Here is an 18,451-nt window from a genome sequence, read left to right as displayed (position 1 = left end):
AGTCAATGTATTTTCGCTTTCCAATGGGAGAACGCTGTAACGGGCTCAAAACGCCAAATGACTTGGACAAGACTGCCCCAAGGGTTTAAAAATTCACCTACCCTATTTGGTTCAGCCCTAAGTCAAGATCTACTGGATTTCGAGTCCATCCCAGGAGAATGTGTCTTGTTACAATATGTAGATGACTTGTTGATAGCAGCAGTTACAAAAGAAATCTGTCAGCAAGCAACGCACGATCTACTGCACATTCTCTGGAAGGCAGGATACAAGGTGTCTAGAAAGAAGGCTCAGTTGTGTTTGCCAACTGTCAAATATCTGGGATTCCATATCTCCGAAGGTCAAAGAATTATGGGGCCAGAGAGAAAAGAAGCTGTCTGCCAAATACCAATACCCAAGAATAGAAGACAAGTGCGAGAATTCTTGGGGGCAGCAGGCTTCTGTAGGATATGGATTCCCAGCTATGCGATACTAGCAAAACCTCTGTACGCAGCTATCAAAGGTACAGAGCACGACCCCTTCTTATGGACCCAAGAACAGCAAACGGCATTTGAAGATGTGAAGAAGGCTTTGATGAGTGCCCCAGCATTAGGTCTACCTGATCACACACGACCATTCTACTTATATGTACACGAGCAAAGAAGAATGGCTGTAGGAGTATTGACACAGTACTTGGGATCATGGCAAAGACCTGTTGCCTACATGTCTAAGCAATTGGATGCAGTGGCCAGCGGACTTCCACCTTGTCTAAGAGCCGTAGCTGCAGCCGCCCTGCTAGTAGCTGAAGCCGATAAACTCACTCTGGGTCAAGAACTTTATGTACGAGTCCCACATGCAGTACAGACGTTGTTGGATTACAAAGGAAATCATTGGTTTAGTAACAGCCGTATGACCAAGTATCAAGCAATGTTGTGTGAAAACCCAAGAGTGCATTTAGAGACTGTAAACACCTTAAATCCAGCTACCCTTTTGCCACAACCTACTGAAAGTCAACATGATTGTTTGGAAGTAATGGATGAAGTATTCTCAAGTAGACCAGATCTTCGTGATTTTCCCATCCAGAACCCCGATGTTCAATATTATACCGACGGCAGTAGTTATGTGAAAGAAGGGATCCGCTATGCAGGATATGCAGTAACAACAATAGACAAGGTGATAGAAGCTCGGCCACTGGCGAAAGGAACATCAGCACAAAAGGCAGAATTAATAGCACTAACACGAGCGTTACAATTGGCTGAAGGTTTAAGAGTGAACATCTACACGGACTCCAAATATGCGTTTTTAACCACTCATGCCCACGGAGCTTTGTATAAAGAAAGAGGACTACTGAATTCAGAAGGAAAAGAAATCAAATACGCAGCTGAAATCCTACAACTATTGGAAGCAGTGTGGGAGCCGAAAGAAGTCGGTATCATACATTGTCGAGCGCATCTGAGAGGAGATGGTGATGTAACCAAGGGAAATCGGATGGCAGATAGTGCAGCTAAGCGTGCTGCTGAATCAGGAAGACAGGAGTATGTGGGGCATATAGCTGCTCTTATACCAACTCCACTGTCCCAATGGACTCCAGTTTATACGGCTCAAGAAGAGGAGTGGTTAAAGACTGAACCAGGAAAGTATTTGGAGAACAAGTGGTATCAGCTAGAAGATGGAAGAATAGTCATACCAGCATCACTAGCGGTAGAAATTGTCCAAAATTATCATAACGGGACACATTCTGGGAGAGACAGTACTGAAGAATCTCTCAGAAAACATTTCTACATACCAAGATTGTCCAACTTGACTCAGGCCATTGTACGAAGATGTGTAACGTGTGCTAAAAATAATGCAAGACAAGGACCAGTAAAGCCACCAGGAGTCCAGTTTATGGGGGGACTCCCCATGTCCGATCTACAAATAGACTTTACAGTGATGCCTAAATCGGGTGGACATCGTTACCTGCTGGTAATTGTGTGCACCTATTCAGGCTGGGTAGAAGCATGTCCTACTCGTACAGAGAAAGCAGGAGAAGTTGTAAGATTCCTGCTACGAGAAATAATACCCCGATATGGACTACCCTGTTCTATAGGATCGGACAATGGTCCAGCTTTTGTTCATCAGTGCCTACAACAACTGACTCATATGCTTGGTATAAAGTGGAGGCTTCATACTGCATATAGACCCCAGAGCTCTGGTAAGGTAGAGAGAATGAATAGAACTATTAAGAACCAGTTGGCTAAAATGTGTCAGGAAACCCAACTTAAGTGGAACGTTCTCTTACCCATAGCTCTATTGCGAATCCGCAGTACCCCTACCAGAAGGATGGGCCTCTCTCCTTTTGAAATTATGTATGGGCGACCACCTCCCGTACTTGGTAACTTAAGGGGGGATTTGAGTCAGTTGGGAGAAGGAATTACCCGGCAGCAGGTTGTAGAGTTGGGTAAGACTATGGAGGAGGTACAGAAATGGGTACAAGATAGATTACCTGTGAATATTTATCCCCCTGTTCATAGTTATCATCCAGGAGATCAAGTGTGGATTAAAGAGTGGAATAATGTACCGTTAGGGCCCAAGTGGAGAGGTCCTTATGTTGTTCTTTTGTCTACCCCTACAGCGATAAAAGTAGCCGAAGTGACTCCGTGGATACATCACTCCAGGGTTAAACCAGCAGCAGTCGATTCTTGGCAAGTTACAGCAGATCCAGAGAATCCCTGCAAGATCCGGTTAAAACGCACTACTCAGTCGGAGTAACGAGGAACTATTGTGGATTACAAATTTTATTATTTTTGGGATTTGGTGCGTGAGTGAGAAGGCCATAATAAAGCCTGTCCGCTTACCAACACATAGTATATAAGCCAGGAAAGTCTCGAAGGGACACCTGTGAAGACGAGCAGAACTCCATTCCCTGCAGCCCTTACATCCTGGAAGCTGAGGCGCCTTCGCACGGACGAAGACTGAGGATGACGGCGAAAGATGTGCTTTTGATAGTGTTTATTTATATGTATTTTTATATTCAGGAAGGTAGAGGTACCGACACTCCTAGCTGTGAGGTATGCATTAAGACTACGAGAACAGGTAACCATATTTCCCAAACCCTAATTTGGCATTCACAATACGAGTGTAAAGGAGATGTATCGAGATGTAGATACTTAAATATAGACTATAGTGTGTGCCATTTAGGAGTAGGAGAACCTAAGTGCTTCAGTCCGGAGTATCAACCTCGTACAATTTGGTTGACTCTCAGGAATGGAGATCCTCAGGGGACCCTAATTAATAAGAAGGTGTTAGAATCCGTACATTCTTCGGGTGTTCTGCTATTTGATGCGTGTAAAGCGATATCGAGTGGTAGAAAGCCGTGGAATGTATGTGGGGATCTTAGATGGGAGAGGACGTATGGGTCTAATGATAAATATATTTGTCCCAGTAGTAAAAATAAATATGTAAGTCCTAGATGCCCAAATAAAGACTATAACTTTTGCCCATATTGGTCTTGTGTGGGGTGGGCGACTTGGGGACAGACAGTAGACAAAGACATGATAGTGACTAAGTTGCCGACTAGCCCATATTGTAAGTCTATGGAATGTAATCCCATCCATATACTTATAAATAACCCCGATAAGTTCTTAGACAAATATGGCAATTTATTTGGGTTTCAGATATACGGGACGGGTTTAGATCCTGGGACATTATTGTTTATAGGGATAGAGACTGATACGGTATCCTCCCAAACTCATCAAGTATACCATTCCTTTTATGAAGAGATGAGTATAGATAATAAGATCCCCCATAATGCTAAAAACCTGTTCATCGATTTAGCCGAAAGTATTGCCGGTAGTCTTAATGTTACCAACTGCTATGTGTGTGGAGGTACTAACATGGGAGACCAATGGCCTTGGGAGGCAAAGGAGGTAATGTCCGGTTCTGAGGCAGTTGACCAACTAATATCTACACAAGCCGATTATCATATGAGTGTTAGAGGTAAATCTGAGTGGAGATTAAAGACCTCCATCATAGGTTATGTTTGCATAGCAAGGAAAGGAATAATGTATAACACTTCTGTAGGAGAATTAACTTGTCTAGGGCAAAAAGCTTATGATGATGATACAAAGAATACAACTTGGTGGTCGGCTTCAAATGTCTCAGAACCATCTAACCCGTTTGCTAGATACGCCAATTTAAAGGATGTGTGGTTTGATTTATCCATCACATCTACCTGGAGAGCCCCAGCAAATTTGTACTGGATCTGTGGTAAGAAAGCCTATTCGGAGTTGCCACAGGACTGGGAAGGGGCATGTGTGTTGGGTATGCTCAAACCATCCTTCTTCTTGTTACCGATTGAAACAGGTGAGACTTTAGGTGTTAAAGTGTATGATGTGAATCATAGGAAGAAAAGGGGACCCATAGAGATAGGCACCTGGGAAGATAATGAATGGCCTCCCCAGCGTATCATAGATTATTATGGGCCAGCCACGTGGGCTGAGGATGGTACCTTTGGTTACAGAACCCCTATTTATATGCTCAACCGTATTATAAGATTACAGGCGGTGGTTGAGATTATCACTAATGAGACATCACAAGCGCTCAATCTTCTAGCGAAGCATAACACCAGGATGAGGACAGCAGTCTACCAAAATAGATTAGCCTTGGACTACCTTTTGGCAGTAGAGGGAGGTGTATGTGGGAAGTTTAACCTGAGCAATTGCTGTCTTCAAATAGATGACGAAGGGCAAGCAATAGCTGAGCTTACTAGCCATATGGTTAAACTAGCGCATGTGCCTACTCAGGTATGGAAAGGGTATAATCCAAGTAGTTGGTTTGGTAGCTGGTATGAGTGGTTTGGAGGGCTTAAGGCAGTGGTAGGTGGAGTCCTACTGATTTTAATGTTGTGTCTACTCCTGCCGTGTCTTATACCCCTAGTAGTTAGGTCTGTGCAAAGCCTGATAGAAAATATAGCAGAGAGGAAGGCTGCTGCACAGATAATGGCGATTTATAAGTATAAGGCTCTAGATCAGGGAGAACCAATGCAGGAAGATGAGTGTTAAAAGATTCACATCATAAGATAAGTCTGGTCTGGTTCAAGGTAACTTGCGGTGTATGCAAACCTAGGTTAAGTGATGCCTCAAGTAATTGTAAAATATCAAGAGGCATCAAAGGGGGGAATGTGGTGGAATCTCGGTAAAAATAAATTTAGTAAGCCGAGATTACCACGTGGCATGTGTACGTGCATATGCTGACTTATCGATCAGTTGGTTGCACGAGGCAAGATACGATCAGTAGTGTACGGAGCATGTGCAAGAATACAGGATGTAGTATTCCCCCTCCTCCATTCTGCTGGACAAGCCATGCGGTCAAACTGGAAGTTAATTCTTATTTGTGTTGATTGGTTAAGAGAATGTGCGGGTGGAGCTTAATATGGGAGGAGTTATGTGCCTATATAAGGAGCCTGCACTATTGTCCGGGGCTCAGAACTTGCTGTATTTTGGTGACGTTAGTCCCTCTGAGTCCCGATCGGTGATCCAATAAAGAATCTCTTCCTTCCTGAAGAAACCTGTGTCCATCTCTCTGTGCTTGGCTTCCGTCAGTTTCTCCGGTATCACCTTGGCACGGCTTAGTAAAAAAGTGTTTAATTATTGTCTGCGCTTAAAGGTACCTTTATGAGTTTCTTACTGATAGTTTATAGCCAGTAAGGATTAACCTGTATAAACTCCTTGATAGTTAACCTTTACTTAACTTTGTTTTACCATGCATAATCATAGGTTCAGACAAGATTGTTTATGTTTCATAACGCTTACATAAGAGATAATTACTTTACTTAAATAGTTATAATACTTATAACCTTGACACATCACCCTGAAAAACACTTGAATGTCTTAAACCTTGTTTATCATTGATTACGTTACTTTTAATTTAAAAATGTGCACAATAATTATTATGCCATGTTACCATTTGTTGAAATACGGTCTTACATTGCTATTGTGGCGTGACAGACCTAACTGTTCATTCATGCACAAAAATAAAGAATTAAAAAAAAAAAAAACAGACTCTGGCATCAACTGTGTAATTTTCCATGGGAGTTTTGCCATGGATCCCCCTCCGGCATGCCACAGTCCAGGTGTTAGTCCCCTTGAAACAACTTTTCCATCACTATTGTGGCCAGAAAGATTCCCTGTGGGTTTTAAAATTCGCCTACCTATTGAAGTCTATGACGGTTTGCCCGGTTTGCCCGTTCGCGAAAATTTTATGTTCGCGACATCACTATTCAAGACATTTTTGTTCATTTATTTCCCTCTGAATATTCTACCATTGACATTGCTGGCATTCCCAATCTATGACATAAGACGCAATTATAAAATGAAGTGATCTGAGGGCAGTGACCCAGTCCTTTTATTTATTTATTTTTTAATTTTTTATTTTTGCAGTGTAAAGAAATAACACAACATACGCGAGGTACCCCAATGGCATTCCTCACACTGGTTTTCAACATTTATAACAGTGGGGTTTCGAGGTTACGTGCACTTTTTTTTTACAATTAATTATAGAGATGATGAATGTAGATCAACATATGAGACATGCAATCAATAAGCAGGCTTTACAATGCTGTGGCTAACATGTTATCAGGTTAGAGATGCGTAGATGATTATCATAGAGTGTTGTTGATTGAGAGCGTGACAAGTTGCTTAAGTTACAGGATTTACAGGAGCCTTCCCCCCTATGTGCAGCCTAGGCCCCAAGAGTATTCCCACACAGTCCATGCTTACCCAGACCCCTATTTGCATGGCCTTTAGCATGGTAGTGGTGAGTTCAGCATGGTTGTTAATAGGGGGTATGAATACTCTCCCTGTGTATGATCTCTCTTCTGCTCGATCTTCCTCTGAAGGCTGCAGGAGTGCATGGGTGTCACGCTGGTCGGCAGGGTACATGGCTTTGCTAGGGACCGGATAGCTGTGTCCATCTGCTCATTGCCGCTGGGACCGGGGGTCCCCCTTGCTGGAAGGTTGGGCAGTGGTTTGGTTGCTGTGGGGGGTTTTCTGCATCGGGGGTTCTGTTCCACTGTGCGCTGGTGGTCCCTGGCTGTGCCGCCACTTCAGGTTCACCTCCCTCGCCCGCCATTTTAGGTTCGCCTCCCTCGCCCGGGCGCTGTAGGTCGCGGGGACGGTCTCCTGGGACCGGGATGACCCCCGCCGGTCCAAAGGGGGGTAACGGGGCCCTTACCACGTGGCCTTGGAGCTCCGGGGGAAGCCACAGGGCAGGATAGCAAGGCTGCGGCCGTCCACCTTACTCACCGCCCGGGTAGGCCTCATTTGCTGCTTAGCCCTTTCAGGATTTATTACGCTCGTTTTCATAGAGGCATCAGCACTGGCACCACTTCGCCCGCAGGACAGTTGCTTCCAGACTGCGGATGGGTGAGTTTGAGGCTTTTCATAGCCATTAACATCGGTGGTCCGCAGGAGCTCGCCTTGGATGCGACCTCTCGTCATGGCGGTCCGGCCCTGCCCCCCGTGATCCAGTACTTTTAACTCTGCAATGTAAACCATTGTGTTTTTTTTTTTATTTTTATTTAAACTGCAATGTTCACATTGCAGGGAAGTCCACCACTACTGGAGTCTTACCTCCTCCATTTTGTAACAGGAGAAAAAGTAAGCAGCTCTGAGTATACCTAGGCGCTGTAAAAACCCTTTTATTATACATTAACAGCACCGCTATTTAAAATGACAAAAGAAATGCACAGAACACATACTGTCATGTAGGGCAGAAACAGGAAAAATGTGGCGCAGAAAAAGGAAAATTTGTAATTTCTCCTAAATCATCCAATGTTTCAATTCTCCTTTTCCCGGTGTGCTTTCCTGACAGTTAGGTACGAATGTGTCACGGTAATATACCCCAACACGCAAGAATAGTCCAGATTGTCTAGAGGCAAGAAAACAAGATACGTCTTACCGGACCTTAGAATGGCCAGACTAGACGAGGACAAGAAAAGACAGAGTCCAGAACAAGCCGAGGCCAAGGGGACAGAGAGACAGCGAAAACTAGAACAAGCCAAGGACTGGTACACAGGAGAGCAAACCGGCGAACAAGACAAGCAAGGATAAGGAGAAAGCGGAGTCAGGAACAAAGCCAAGATCTAGCACCAATAAAATCAACTGAATGATACAAGCACTAAAGGGAACTGAACAGAAACCACGATAGGGCCATGGACCCCACAGGTTTAGGACAACAGATGGCCACTCATGAGGCTAGATTTGCAGAACAGGATCACCGTATGGATCAGATGGCTCAAGCAATCCAGACACTTTTATCCAGAACAGTACCTGTACCAGCGCCTCCTGTAACCGCTGTACCAGACACAGCTAATATGCTTAATGCTTCAGCACATCTAACCCCTCCACCTAGGTATGGAGGGGATGCTAAGACATGCAGGGGATTCCTTAATCAAGTGGAATTCCACTTTGAGATGTATCCACGTTCTTTTCCCACTGATAGATCTAAGGTGGGTTTTCTTATTCACCAGCTTACTGATAAAGCACTTGAGTGGGCAAATCCTATTTGGGAGGCTAATGGACCTATGGTACATGATTTCAATAGCTTCCTCACGGCTTTTCGTAGAACATTTGACACGACTAAAAGGTCAAAGAATGCCGCCAGGGCGTTAATGAGAATTAAGCAAGGATCTAAGTCTGTAGCTGATTATGCTATTCAGTTCCGTACCCTTGCTTCACAGGTAGATTGGACGAAAATGGGATTGAGAGTACGTAACCATGGGTACCCTAACACGACGTGAGAATAGAGAGAGGTGATGACCTGGAACCGAATGGTTTCAAAGTGTAAAACCCCTGCATACATGTGTAACGGTACAGTTTCATGAGTAACAACTGGAGAACTTAATGGTCTACCATCTATGGCCTCAACGACCAAGGGTATCTCCTTCTCTCTGATGGGAATGTTGTTTTTCTTAACAAAACCAGAGTCTATGAAATTTTTAGCTGCCCCGGAGTCAACCAGGGCTTGTATGTGCTCAGCTATCCAACTCTCTCCCATATGCAAAGAAACAGGGAGAAGCAAACGGTTAGGAGGCAATTTAGGAGACTTAGATATCACACACAAGGCCAGTCCCCTATAAGGTCTTAGGTGCGAGAGTTTTCCGGAAGCAAGGGACATTCTTTTACCATATGGTCTCTCCTTGTCAGGGTACCTGTAGTCTCTATCTCAGAGGAGGTGAGAGACTTAGACGTTTATCCTCCCAGAGGGGTTGTTTCTTCCGTTCCTTCCTTCCGTTCCTTCCGCGGTTCTCTTGGCCATTTACAAGCCGACCGCGAGGGATCCACTTCCTTATATGACGCGACGCTCAGTAGTTGACGTCATGACGCCAACCCGGGTCGACCTGTCAGTCAAGTCCCGAGCACTAATCAGGACTCGTCGGGGGCGTGATTATCCTCTAGAATCAAGGTATAAAGTAAGGCTTTCGGCATCTGCTCATTGCCCTGTCGTGGTTCTAGCCTGTCTAGTCACTCAGTGCTCTTGTATTCTAGTTGTCTCTTTGGTTCTGACCCGGCTTGTTTGTACTACCCTGTTTATCTCTGTTACCCTTTGACTCGGCTTGTCTCTCGCTTACCTGTCCTCTCGTTCCCTCGACCTCGGCTTGTTCCTAGACCATTCTCTACTTACTCCTTACGTTAAGTCCGGCCATTCTAAGGTCCGGTATACGTACCTACCACCTGTTTGTACTCTGCGTGTTGGATCCCTGTCCCGATCCTGACATTACGACAGGGCCAATGGATCCTGCAGGTACAAACACTCAGGTTGGTCCTTCTGACTCTAGGTTCGACGCCATGGATCACAGAATGGACCAGATGGCTCTGGCACTACAGGCGTTACTATCTCGTTCTAGTGATCAACCAGAGGAGATGCGTAATACTTCTATCTCTCCTGTGAGTTCAGGTCTAGAGGTAGCCACTGTAGGTGCTTCTTCCCGTATCACTCCACCTGTACGTTATGGTGGTTCTCCTGAGAAGTGTCGTGGTTTCTTAAACCAAATAGGTATCCATTTCGAATTACAACCCCGCTCCTATCCCACAGATAGGGCGAAGGTTGGATTTATTATCACATTACTTGTTGAGAAAGCTTTGAGATGGGCCAATCCATTGTGGGAAAATGATAATCCGTTAGTATATAATTATAATGCCTTTGTAGCTGCTTTCAGAAGAACTTTTGACCCTCCAGGTAGAAAGGTCAATGCAGCTAGATTACTGTTGCGCCTTAGACAAGAAAACCGAACACTTGTGGATTATGCACTAGAGTTCAGGTCCTTGGCGGCAGAGGTTAAGTGGAATGAACAGGCTTATATAGATGTATTTTTAAACGGGTTATCAGACATAATCCTTGACGAGGTTGCTACTAGAGAGCTTCCTGAAAATTTGGAGGATTTAATTTCTTTTATTTCTCGCATTGACGAACGTTTAAGAGAGAGGCAGAACACTCGAGAGAGAAACCGTAGACCTTCCTTTAAACTAGCTCCTTCATTTCAAAGTTCTGAATCCACAACCTCACTTTTTCCAGAACCTATGCAGATAGGCAATACTCGCCTCTCAGAAGAGGAGAGACAGTACAGGAGAAGGGAGGGGTTGTGTATGTACTGTGGAGTCAGAGGTCATTTACGCCTAAATTGTCCTAATCGCTCGGGAAACGCTCGCACCTAAGTTTCTCTAGAGGACAGGCCTTGGGTGTTTCTATTTTGTCCTCTAATCTTAATTATAAAGATCACAGGCTTCTGCTACCCGTTTCTTTAACTTGGGAGAAGGGAGTACTAGAAACTATGGCATTGATAGATTCCGGAGCTGCTGAGAGCTTTATCGACCAAGTTTTTGTTACCAAACACGCTATCCCATCCCAGTTAAGGGAGACACCCTTGGCCGTTGAGGCCATAGATGGTAGACCTTTAGTTGAGCCTGTTATTTTCCGTGAAACCATACCCGTTAAATTAACTGTTGGTATCTTACACGAGGAAGACATATCTTTATTGCTTATTTCTTCTCCTTCTGTTCCCATAGTCCTGGGGTACCCTTGGTTAAAAAAACATAACCCTATTATTGATTGGGAATTAGGGGAGATAATCTCATGGGGTCAGGGTTGTCAGGACAGGTGCTTACGGACAGTGTCACCGCTTTGCGCAGTTAACACACCGATTAATTCTACCTACTCTACAGAGGTACAAATACCGCCCCTGTACCTGGATTTAAAGGCAGTATTTGACAAAAAGAATGCTGATACTTTACCTCCACACAGGTCTTTTGATTGTAAGATTAATCTACTACCTGGTACTATGCCCCCCATGGGTAATGTATATCCTTTGTCCACTAAAGATAACTTAGTCTTAGAGGAGTATATTCGTGAGAACCTTGAAAAAGGATTCATTAGGAGATCCTCCTCTCCTGCCGGGGCTGGGTTTTTTTTTGTTAAAAAGAAGGATGGTACACTAAGACCTTGCATTGATTATCGAGGTTTGAACAAAATAACCATTAGAAATGCCTACCCAATTCCTTTGATTACCGAGCTCTTTGATCGTCTAAAAGGCTCCAAGATTTTCACCAAGTTAGATCTCAGAGGGGCGTATAACTTGGTGAGAATTCAGCAGGGACACGAGTGGATGACGGCGTTCAATACCCGTTATGGGCACTATGAATACACAGTAATGCCTTTTGGCCTCTGTAATGCACCGGCAGTATTTCAGGACCTGATCAATTAAGTTCTTAGGGAATTTCAACATGACTGCGTTATTGTATATCTGGATGATATACTTATACACTCTAGAGAGATTGAGACTCACCACAGACAAGTCAGAAGGGTATTGCGCAAGCTTCTTCAACATGGCCTGTACTGCAAATTGGAGAAATGCAGCTTTGACCAATCCCAGATAAACTTTCTTGGTTATGTGATTTCTGGGGAAGGGTTTAAGATGGACCCGGATAAGCTCCAGTCCATTTTGGATTGGCCTTTACCCAGGGTCCTCAAGGCCATTCAGAGGTTTATTGGATTCTCCAACTATTATAGGCGCTTCATTAAGGGTTACTCTTCAATTATAGCTCCTATTACCAATATGACCAGACAGGGGGCTGACACTAAGAACTGGTCTACTGAAGCCCTTCTTGCCTTCAAGACACTCAAGGAACTGTTTGCTTCTGCACCAATTTTAGTTCACCCTGATACGACTCTGCCTTTCCTACTCGAGGTAGACGCCTCAGAGACAGGTATAGGTGCTATCCTGTCCCAAAGGTTAGGTGTGGATAAGCCCTTACATCCATGTGTTTTTTTTTCCAAGAAACTATCAGGCCCTGAGAGCAGATATGACATTGGTGACAGGGAACTACTAGCAGTTATCATGGCTTTAAAGGAGTGGAGACATTTATTGGAGGGTACCTTACATCCTGTTACTATTTTGACAGACCACAAGAACCTGTCCTATATTGGGGAGGCCAAGCGCTTGTCCTCCAGGCAAGCTCGTTGGTCTTTATTCCTCACGCATTTCAATTACGTGCTCACTTATAGACCTGGTTCTAAGAATTCTAAAGCCGATGCTTTGTCTCGACAATATGAACCTTCTGCGATATCTGAGCCGGTTTTGTCTTCTATAGTACCCAGGTGCAATATTATCGCCAACACGAGTCTTAAGATTCACTCTCCGTTGCTTGGTCAGATCATGAAGTTGCAGTATCTGGCGCCTAGACAGACTCCTGGGGCAAGGCATTTTGTTCCTCCTGAACTCCAACTGGAACTCTTACAGTGTTTTCACAACAGTAAGGCGGCTGGGCATCCGGGTATTCGCAAGACATGTTCCTTGATCTCTAAAGATTTCTGGTGGCCTTCTTTACGGAAGGATATTAGGGATTTCATCGGAGCATGTGAGGTCTGTATGAAGACTAAGCAACCTCATACGCTTCCATGTGGGTTGTTACATCCCTTGAACATTCCAGAGAGACCATGGTCCTGTTTGGCTATGGACTTCATTGTAGATTTGCCTGTTTCTAAAAAACAGACTGTGATCCTCACGGTGGTTGATAGATTTACTAAGATGGCTCATTTCGTGCCCTTAACTAAACTCCCGACTTCTCCTGAATTGGCGGAGATATTCGCGAGAGAGATTTTTCGCTTACATGGGATACCTTCCGAAATTGTTTCCGATAGAGGTTCCCAATTTGTTTCACGTTTTTGGAGATCCTTCTGTTCTCAACTAGGCATCAAATTGAATTTTTCTTCTGCCTATCACCCTCAGTCTAACGGAGCTGCTGAACGTACCAATCAAAAGATTGAACAATATTTGCGTTGTTTTGTTTCTGATCACCAGGACGATTGGGTCGGTTTGATTCCTTGGGTGGAGTTTGCACACAATAATCTCGTTTGTGATTCTACTCGTTCCAGTCCCTTCTTCATGAATTATGGCTTTCATCCTTCCATTCTTCCCTCGGTTTCTCCTTCCCAAGGGGTACCGTCGGTTGATGTTCATGTTGCCAATTTGAGGAAGTTGTGGGATCAGACTCGACAAATTCTCCTACATAATTCCATGTTGTTCAAGAAACACGCTGATAAGCACAGAAGGGCGGCTCCGGTTTTTGTTCCAGGTGATAGGGTATGGTTGAGTACTAGAAACATTTGTTTGAAGGTTCCTTCTATGAAATTCGCTCCTCGTTACATTGGCCCTTACAGGGTTCTGATTCGAATTAACCCAGTTGCGTATCGCCTAGCTCTTCCAGCTGCCTTACGCATTCCTAACTCCTTTCATGTTTCTTTACTGAAACCGCTAGTCTGTAACAGATTTTCCTCCACTATATCCTCTCCTCACTCTGTTCAGGTTGAGGGTCAGGAGGAGTATGAAATCAACTCCATCATCGATTCTCGAATCTCCCGGGGGAAGTTACAATATCTTATTGACTGGAAGGGATATGGTCCTGAGGAGAGGACTTGGGTACCTCAGGAGGATGTACATGCTCCTCGCCTCCGCAGGGCTTTTCACTCCCGTTTTCCATCTCGTCCCGGTTCCTTCCGCCCGGTGGGCGTTTCTGAGAGGGGGGGTACTGTCAGGGTACCTGTAGTCTCTACCTCAGAGGAGGTGAGAGACTTAGACGTTTATCCTCCCAGAGGGGTTGTTTCTTCCGTTCCTCGCGGTTCTCTCGGCCATTTACAAGCCGACCGCGAGGGATCCACTTCCTTATATGACGCGACGCTCAGTAGTTGACGTCATGACGCCAACCCGGGTCGACCTGTCAGTCAAGTCACGAGCACTAATCAGGACTCGTCGGGGGCGTGATTACCCTCTAGAATCAAGGTATAAAGTAAGGCTTTCGGCATCTGCTCATTGCCCTGTCGTGGTTCTAGCCTGTCTAGTCACTCAGTGCTCTTGTATTCTAGTTGTCTCTTTGGTTCTGACCCGGCTTGTTTGTACTACCCTGTTTATCTCTGTTACCCTTTGACTCGGCTTGTCTCTCGCTTACCTGTCCTCTCGTTCCCTCGACCTCGGCTTGTTCCTAGACCATTCTCTACTTACTCCTTACGTTAAGTCCGGCCATTCTAAGGTCCGGTATACGTACCTACCACCTGTTTGTACTCTGCGTGTTGGATCCCTGTCACGATCCTGACACTCCTACCACGGTATAGGCAGAGTCCGTCCCTTCTCCATATATAGTTTTTCGGCATCAGTAAGTTTAGCAACCCCTAACTGCATGGGTTCTTGCTCTGACCCTTTAGATCCCTCAGGAGTTTCAGCTCTAGGTGAATTAAAGGAAACAAAGCGTTTATTTCTAGACTTGGTATATAGCCTGTCACGAATACTGTTATCTATATCGATGAGACAGTCGATAAGGTCCTCTAAGGGTACAGGAAGATCCTTAGCTGCTACCTCATCCAACACAGTTTCAGATAGGCCTTCCATGAACGCAGTAGTAAGACCATTGTTAGTCCAATCTACCTGTGAAGCAAGGGTACGGAACTGAATAGCATAATCAGCTGCAGACTTAGATCCTTGCCATCCAGACACTTTTATCCAGAACAGCTCCAGTACCTGTACCAGCGCCTCCTGTAACCCCTGTACCAGACACAGCTAATATGCCTAATGCTTCAGCACATCTAACCCCTCCACCTAGGTATGGAGGGGATGCTAAGACATGCAGGGGATTCCTTAATCAAGTGGAATTCCACTTTGAGATGTATCCACGTTCTTTTCCCACTGATAGATCTAAGGTGGGTTTTCTTATTCACCAGCTTACTGATAAAGCACTTGAGTGGGCAAATCCTATTTGGGAGGCTAATGGACCTATGGTACATGATTTCAATAGCTTCCTCACGGCTTTTCGTAGAACATTTGACACGACTAAAAGGTCAAAGAATGCCGCCAGGGCGTTAATGAGAATCAAGCAAGGATCTAAGTCTGTAGCTGATTATGCTATTCAGTTCCGTACCCTTGCTTCACAGGTAGATTGGACTAACAATGGGCTTACTACTGCGTTCATGGGAGGCCTATCTGAAACTATGTTGGATGAGGTAGCAGCTAAGGATCTTCCTGTACCCTTAGAGGACCTTATCGACTATCTCATCGATATAGATAACAGGATTCGTGACAGGCTATATACCAAGTCTAGAAATATACGCTTTGTTTCCTTTAATTCACCTAGAGCTGAAACTCCTGAGGGATCTAAAGGGTCAGAGCAAGAACCCATGCAGTTAGGGGTTGCTAAACTTACTGATGCCGAAAAACTATATATGGAGAAGGGACGGACTCTGCCTATACTGTGGTAGGAGAGACCATATGGTAAAAGAATGTCCCTTGCTTCCGGAAAACTCTCGCACCTAAGACCTTATAGGGGACTGGCCTTGGGTGTGATATCTAAGGCTCCTAAATTGCGTCCTAACCGTTTGCTTCTCCCTGTTTCTTTGCAAATGGGAGAGAGTTGCATAGCTGAGCACATACAAGCCCTGGTTGACTCCGGGGCAGCTAAAAATTTCATAGACTCTGGTTTTGTTAAGAAAAACAACATTTTCATCAGAGACAAGGAGATACCCTTGGTCGTTGAGGCCATAGATGGTAGACCATTAAGTTCTCCAGTTGTTACTCATGAAACTGTACCGTTACACATGTATGCAGGGGTTTTACACTTTGAAACCATTCGGTTCCAGGTCATCACCTCTCTCTATTCTCACGTCGTGTTAGGGTACCCATGGTTACGTACTCTCAATCCCATTTTCGTCCAATCTACCTGTGAAGCAAGGGTACGGAACTGAATAGCATAATCAGCTACAGACTTAGATCCTTGCTTAATTCTCATTAACGCCCTGGCGGCATTCTTTGACCTTTTAGTCGTGTCAAATGTTCTACGAAAAGCCGTGAGGAAGCTATTGAAATCATGTACCATAGGTCCATTAGCCTCCCAAATAGGATTTGCCCACTCAAGTGCTTTATCAGTAAGCTGGTGAATAAGAAAACCCACCTTAGATCTATCAGTGGGAAAAGAACGTGGATACATCTCAAAGTGGAATTCCACTTGATTAAGGAATCCCCTGCATGTCTTAGCATCCCCTCCATACCTAGGTGGAGGGGTTAGATGTGCTGAAGCATTAGGCATATTAGCTGTGTCTGGTACAGGGGTTACAGGAGGCGCTGGTACAGGTACCGGAGCTGTTCTGGATAAAAGTGTCTGGATGGCTTGAGCCATCTGATCCATACGGTGATCCTGTTCTGCAAATCTAACCTCATGAGTGGCCATCTGTTGTCCTAAACCTGTGGGGTCCATGGCCCTATCGTGGTTTCTGTTCAGTTCCCTTTAGCGCTTGTTGTGTTCAGTTGTGTTCCTTTGTACTTGACCTTGGCTTTGTGTCTGACTACGTTTTCTCTTTATCCTTATCTGTTCTGTTTGCCGGCTTGCTGTTTACCATGTACCAGACCCCGGCTAGTCCTAGTTTACGCTGTCTCTTTGTGCCCTTGACCTCGGATCGCTCCTGACTCTGTACTCCTCTCATATACGTCGAGTCCGGCCATTCTAAGGTCTGGCAGACGTATCTCCCCTCTGTGTTGTCTTCTGTTGAGTTGAATCCTGTGTGTTGGGGTATATTTTCGTTACAGAATGGCAGAACTTCTGAGTATAAAGAGATGTTGGTTTTAATAATGAATTTCAATACAAATTCATAACTGACAGTAAAAATAGGTGTATATATTAGGTTAAAAAGACAATATAAAACAGAGTGCTACAATCACCAATGTGGGTCACTCCACCACACATAGATAAGTAAATAAAATAGTAGAAGTGGTGAGAGCACACACAGAGTAAAATGTCAAATTAGTTACCCCTATGTTCAATTAAAATCATATTTCTGAGCCACTTAAAATAAAAGCTGGCTCAGACTAAGAACGTTGAATGGATTGGTGTAGTGATAGCTGAAATCAAATGCTAACTGCTTGCTCGTCCTTTCTTTAAAAAACCCAGGATGCAGGATCTTAGTAAAAGGTTTATTATTCCAGAGTAAAAACAGCAGCAAAAATAAAGATCAGCAATCTCACTCTCCACACACTGACGTGTTTCAGCCGAAGCTTTTATCAAAGTGCAAGTCCATTCTTAGTTTAAATAGGAGCCTTTTCGCGCCTTTTTTCCGTTCGGTAATAGGCTCCTCCCCTTCCATTCAGACGCAACCAACAGTTGGGCATCTTAGCATCCATGGTAACCTCCGTTTACTTCCGCGTTTGTCAGAAATGACGTGGGGAGGGTCTCCTCGCTTGTGCTGATTAATCTTTAATGTTGCAAACAGAAACTCCTACTGCAACATACTGCATACATATATCACAGTCAAACTTTAAAACAATATTATAACAAGCTAAGTTTTCTAATGTATAAAAAATTCAATCTTTCCTTTTCCTACAGAAACACACAGAAAAGAGATTAATAGGAAAAAGGGGATAATATCGTGTTATTCCATTTAAAGACACAGAAATATAGGGGGAATAGGTCAAGTACAGAATACAAACGAAAAACTAACATATTATCCAACAATCTCCTTTTATTAATAACATGTTGGTATGCTTCAGATAAATTGGGAAAATAGTAAAAATACATTGAAAATATCAATGTTGATACAAAATTTTTTACAAATTTGTGCCTCAAATAAAACCACATAAATTTCCTAAAAATATTTAACTAATAAAAATCACATAGTTTTTAATACAATAAATTTAATTTAAAAATCCCTTTAAAATGTATTAAATTAAATAAGTATTAATCTCAAAATCTGCATTAAGCCCCCTCGGTAAAGTGTATCCAAATTAAAAATCCATCTCATTTCGGTCTTACTTAGGAGATTATCCTTATCTCCACCTCTCCAATAGATTTTGATATGGTCTATTGCAAAAAAATCCAAGCAACTAGGATCTCCATTATGGTAATCCGTAAAATGTTTGGACACACAATGATTAGGGAATTTCCTTTGGATGTTATATATATGCTCC

Source organism: Pelobates fuscus, chromosome 1 (genome assembly GCF_036172605.1).
Source record: "Pelobates fuscus isolate aPelFus1 chromosome 1, aPelFus1.pri, whole genome shotgun sequence".
NCBI classification, from domain to species: domain Eukaryota; kingdom Metazoa; phylum Chordata; class Amphibia; order Anura; family Pelobatidae; genus Pelobates; species Pelobates fuscus.
This window is presented reverse-complemented; position numbering follows the sequence as displayed.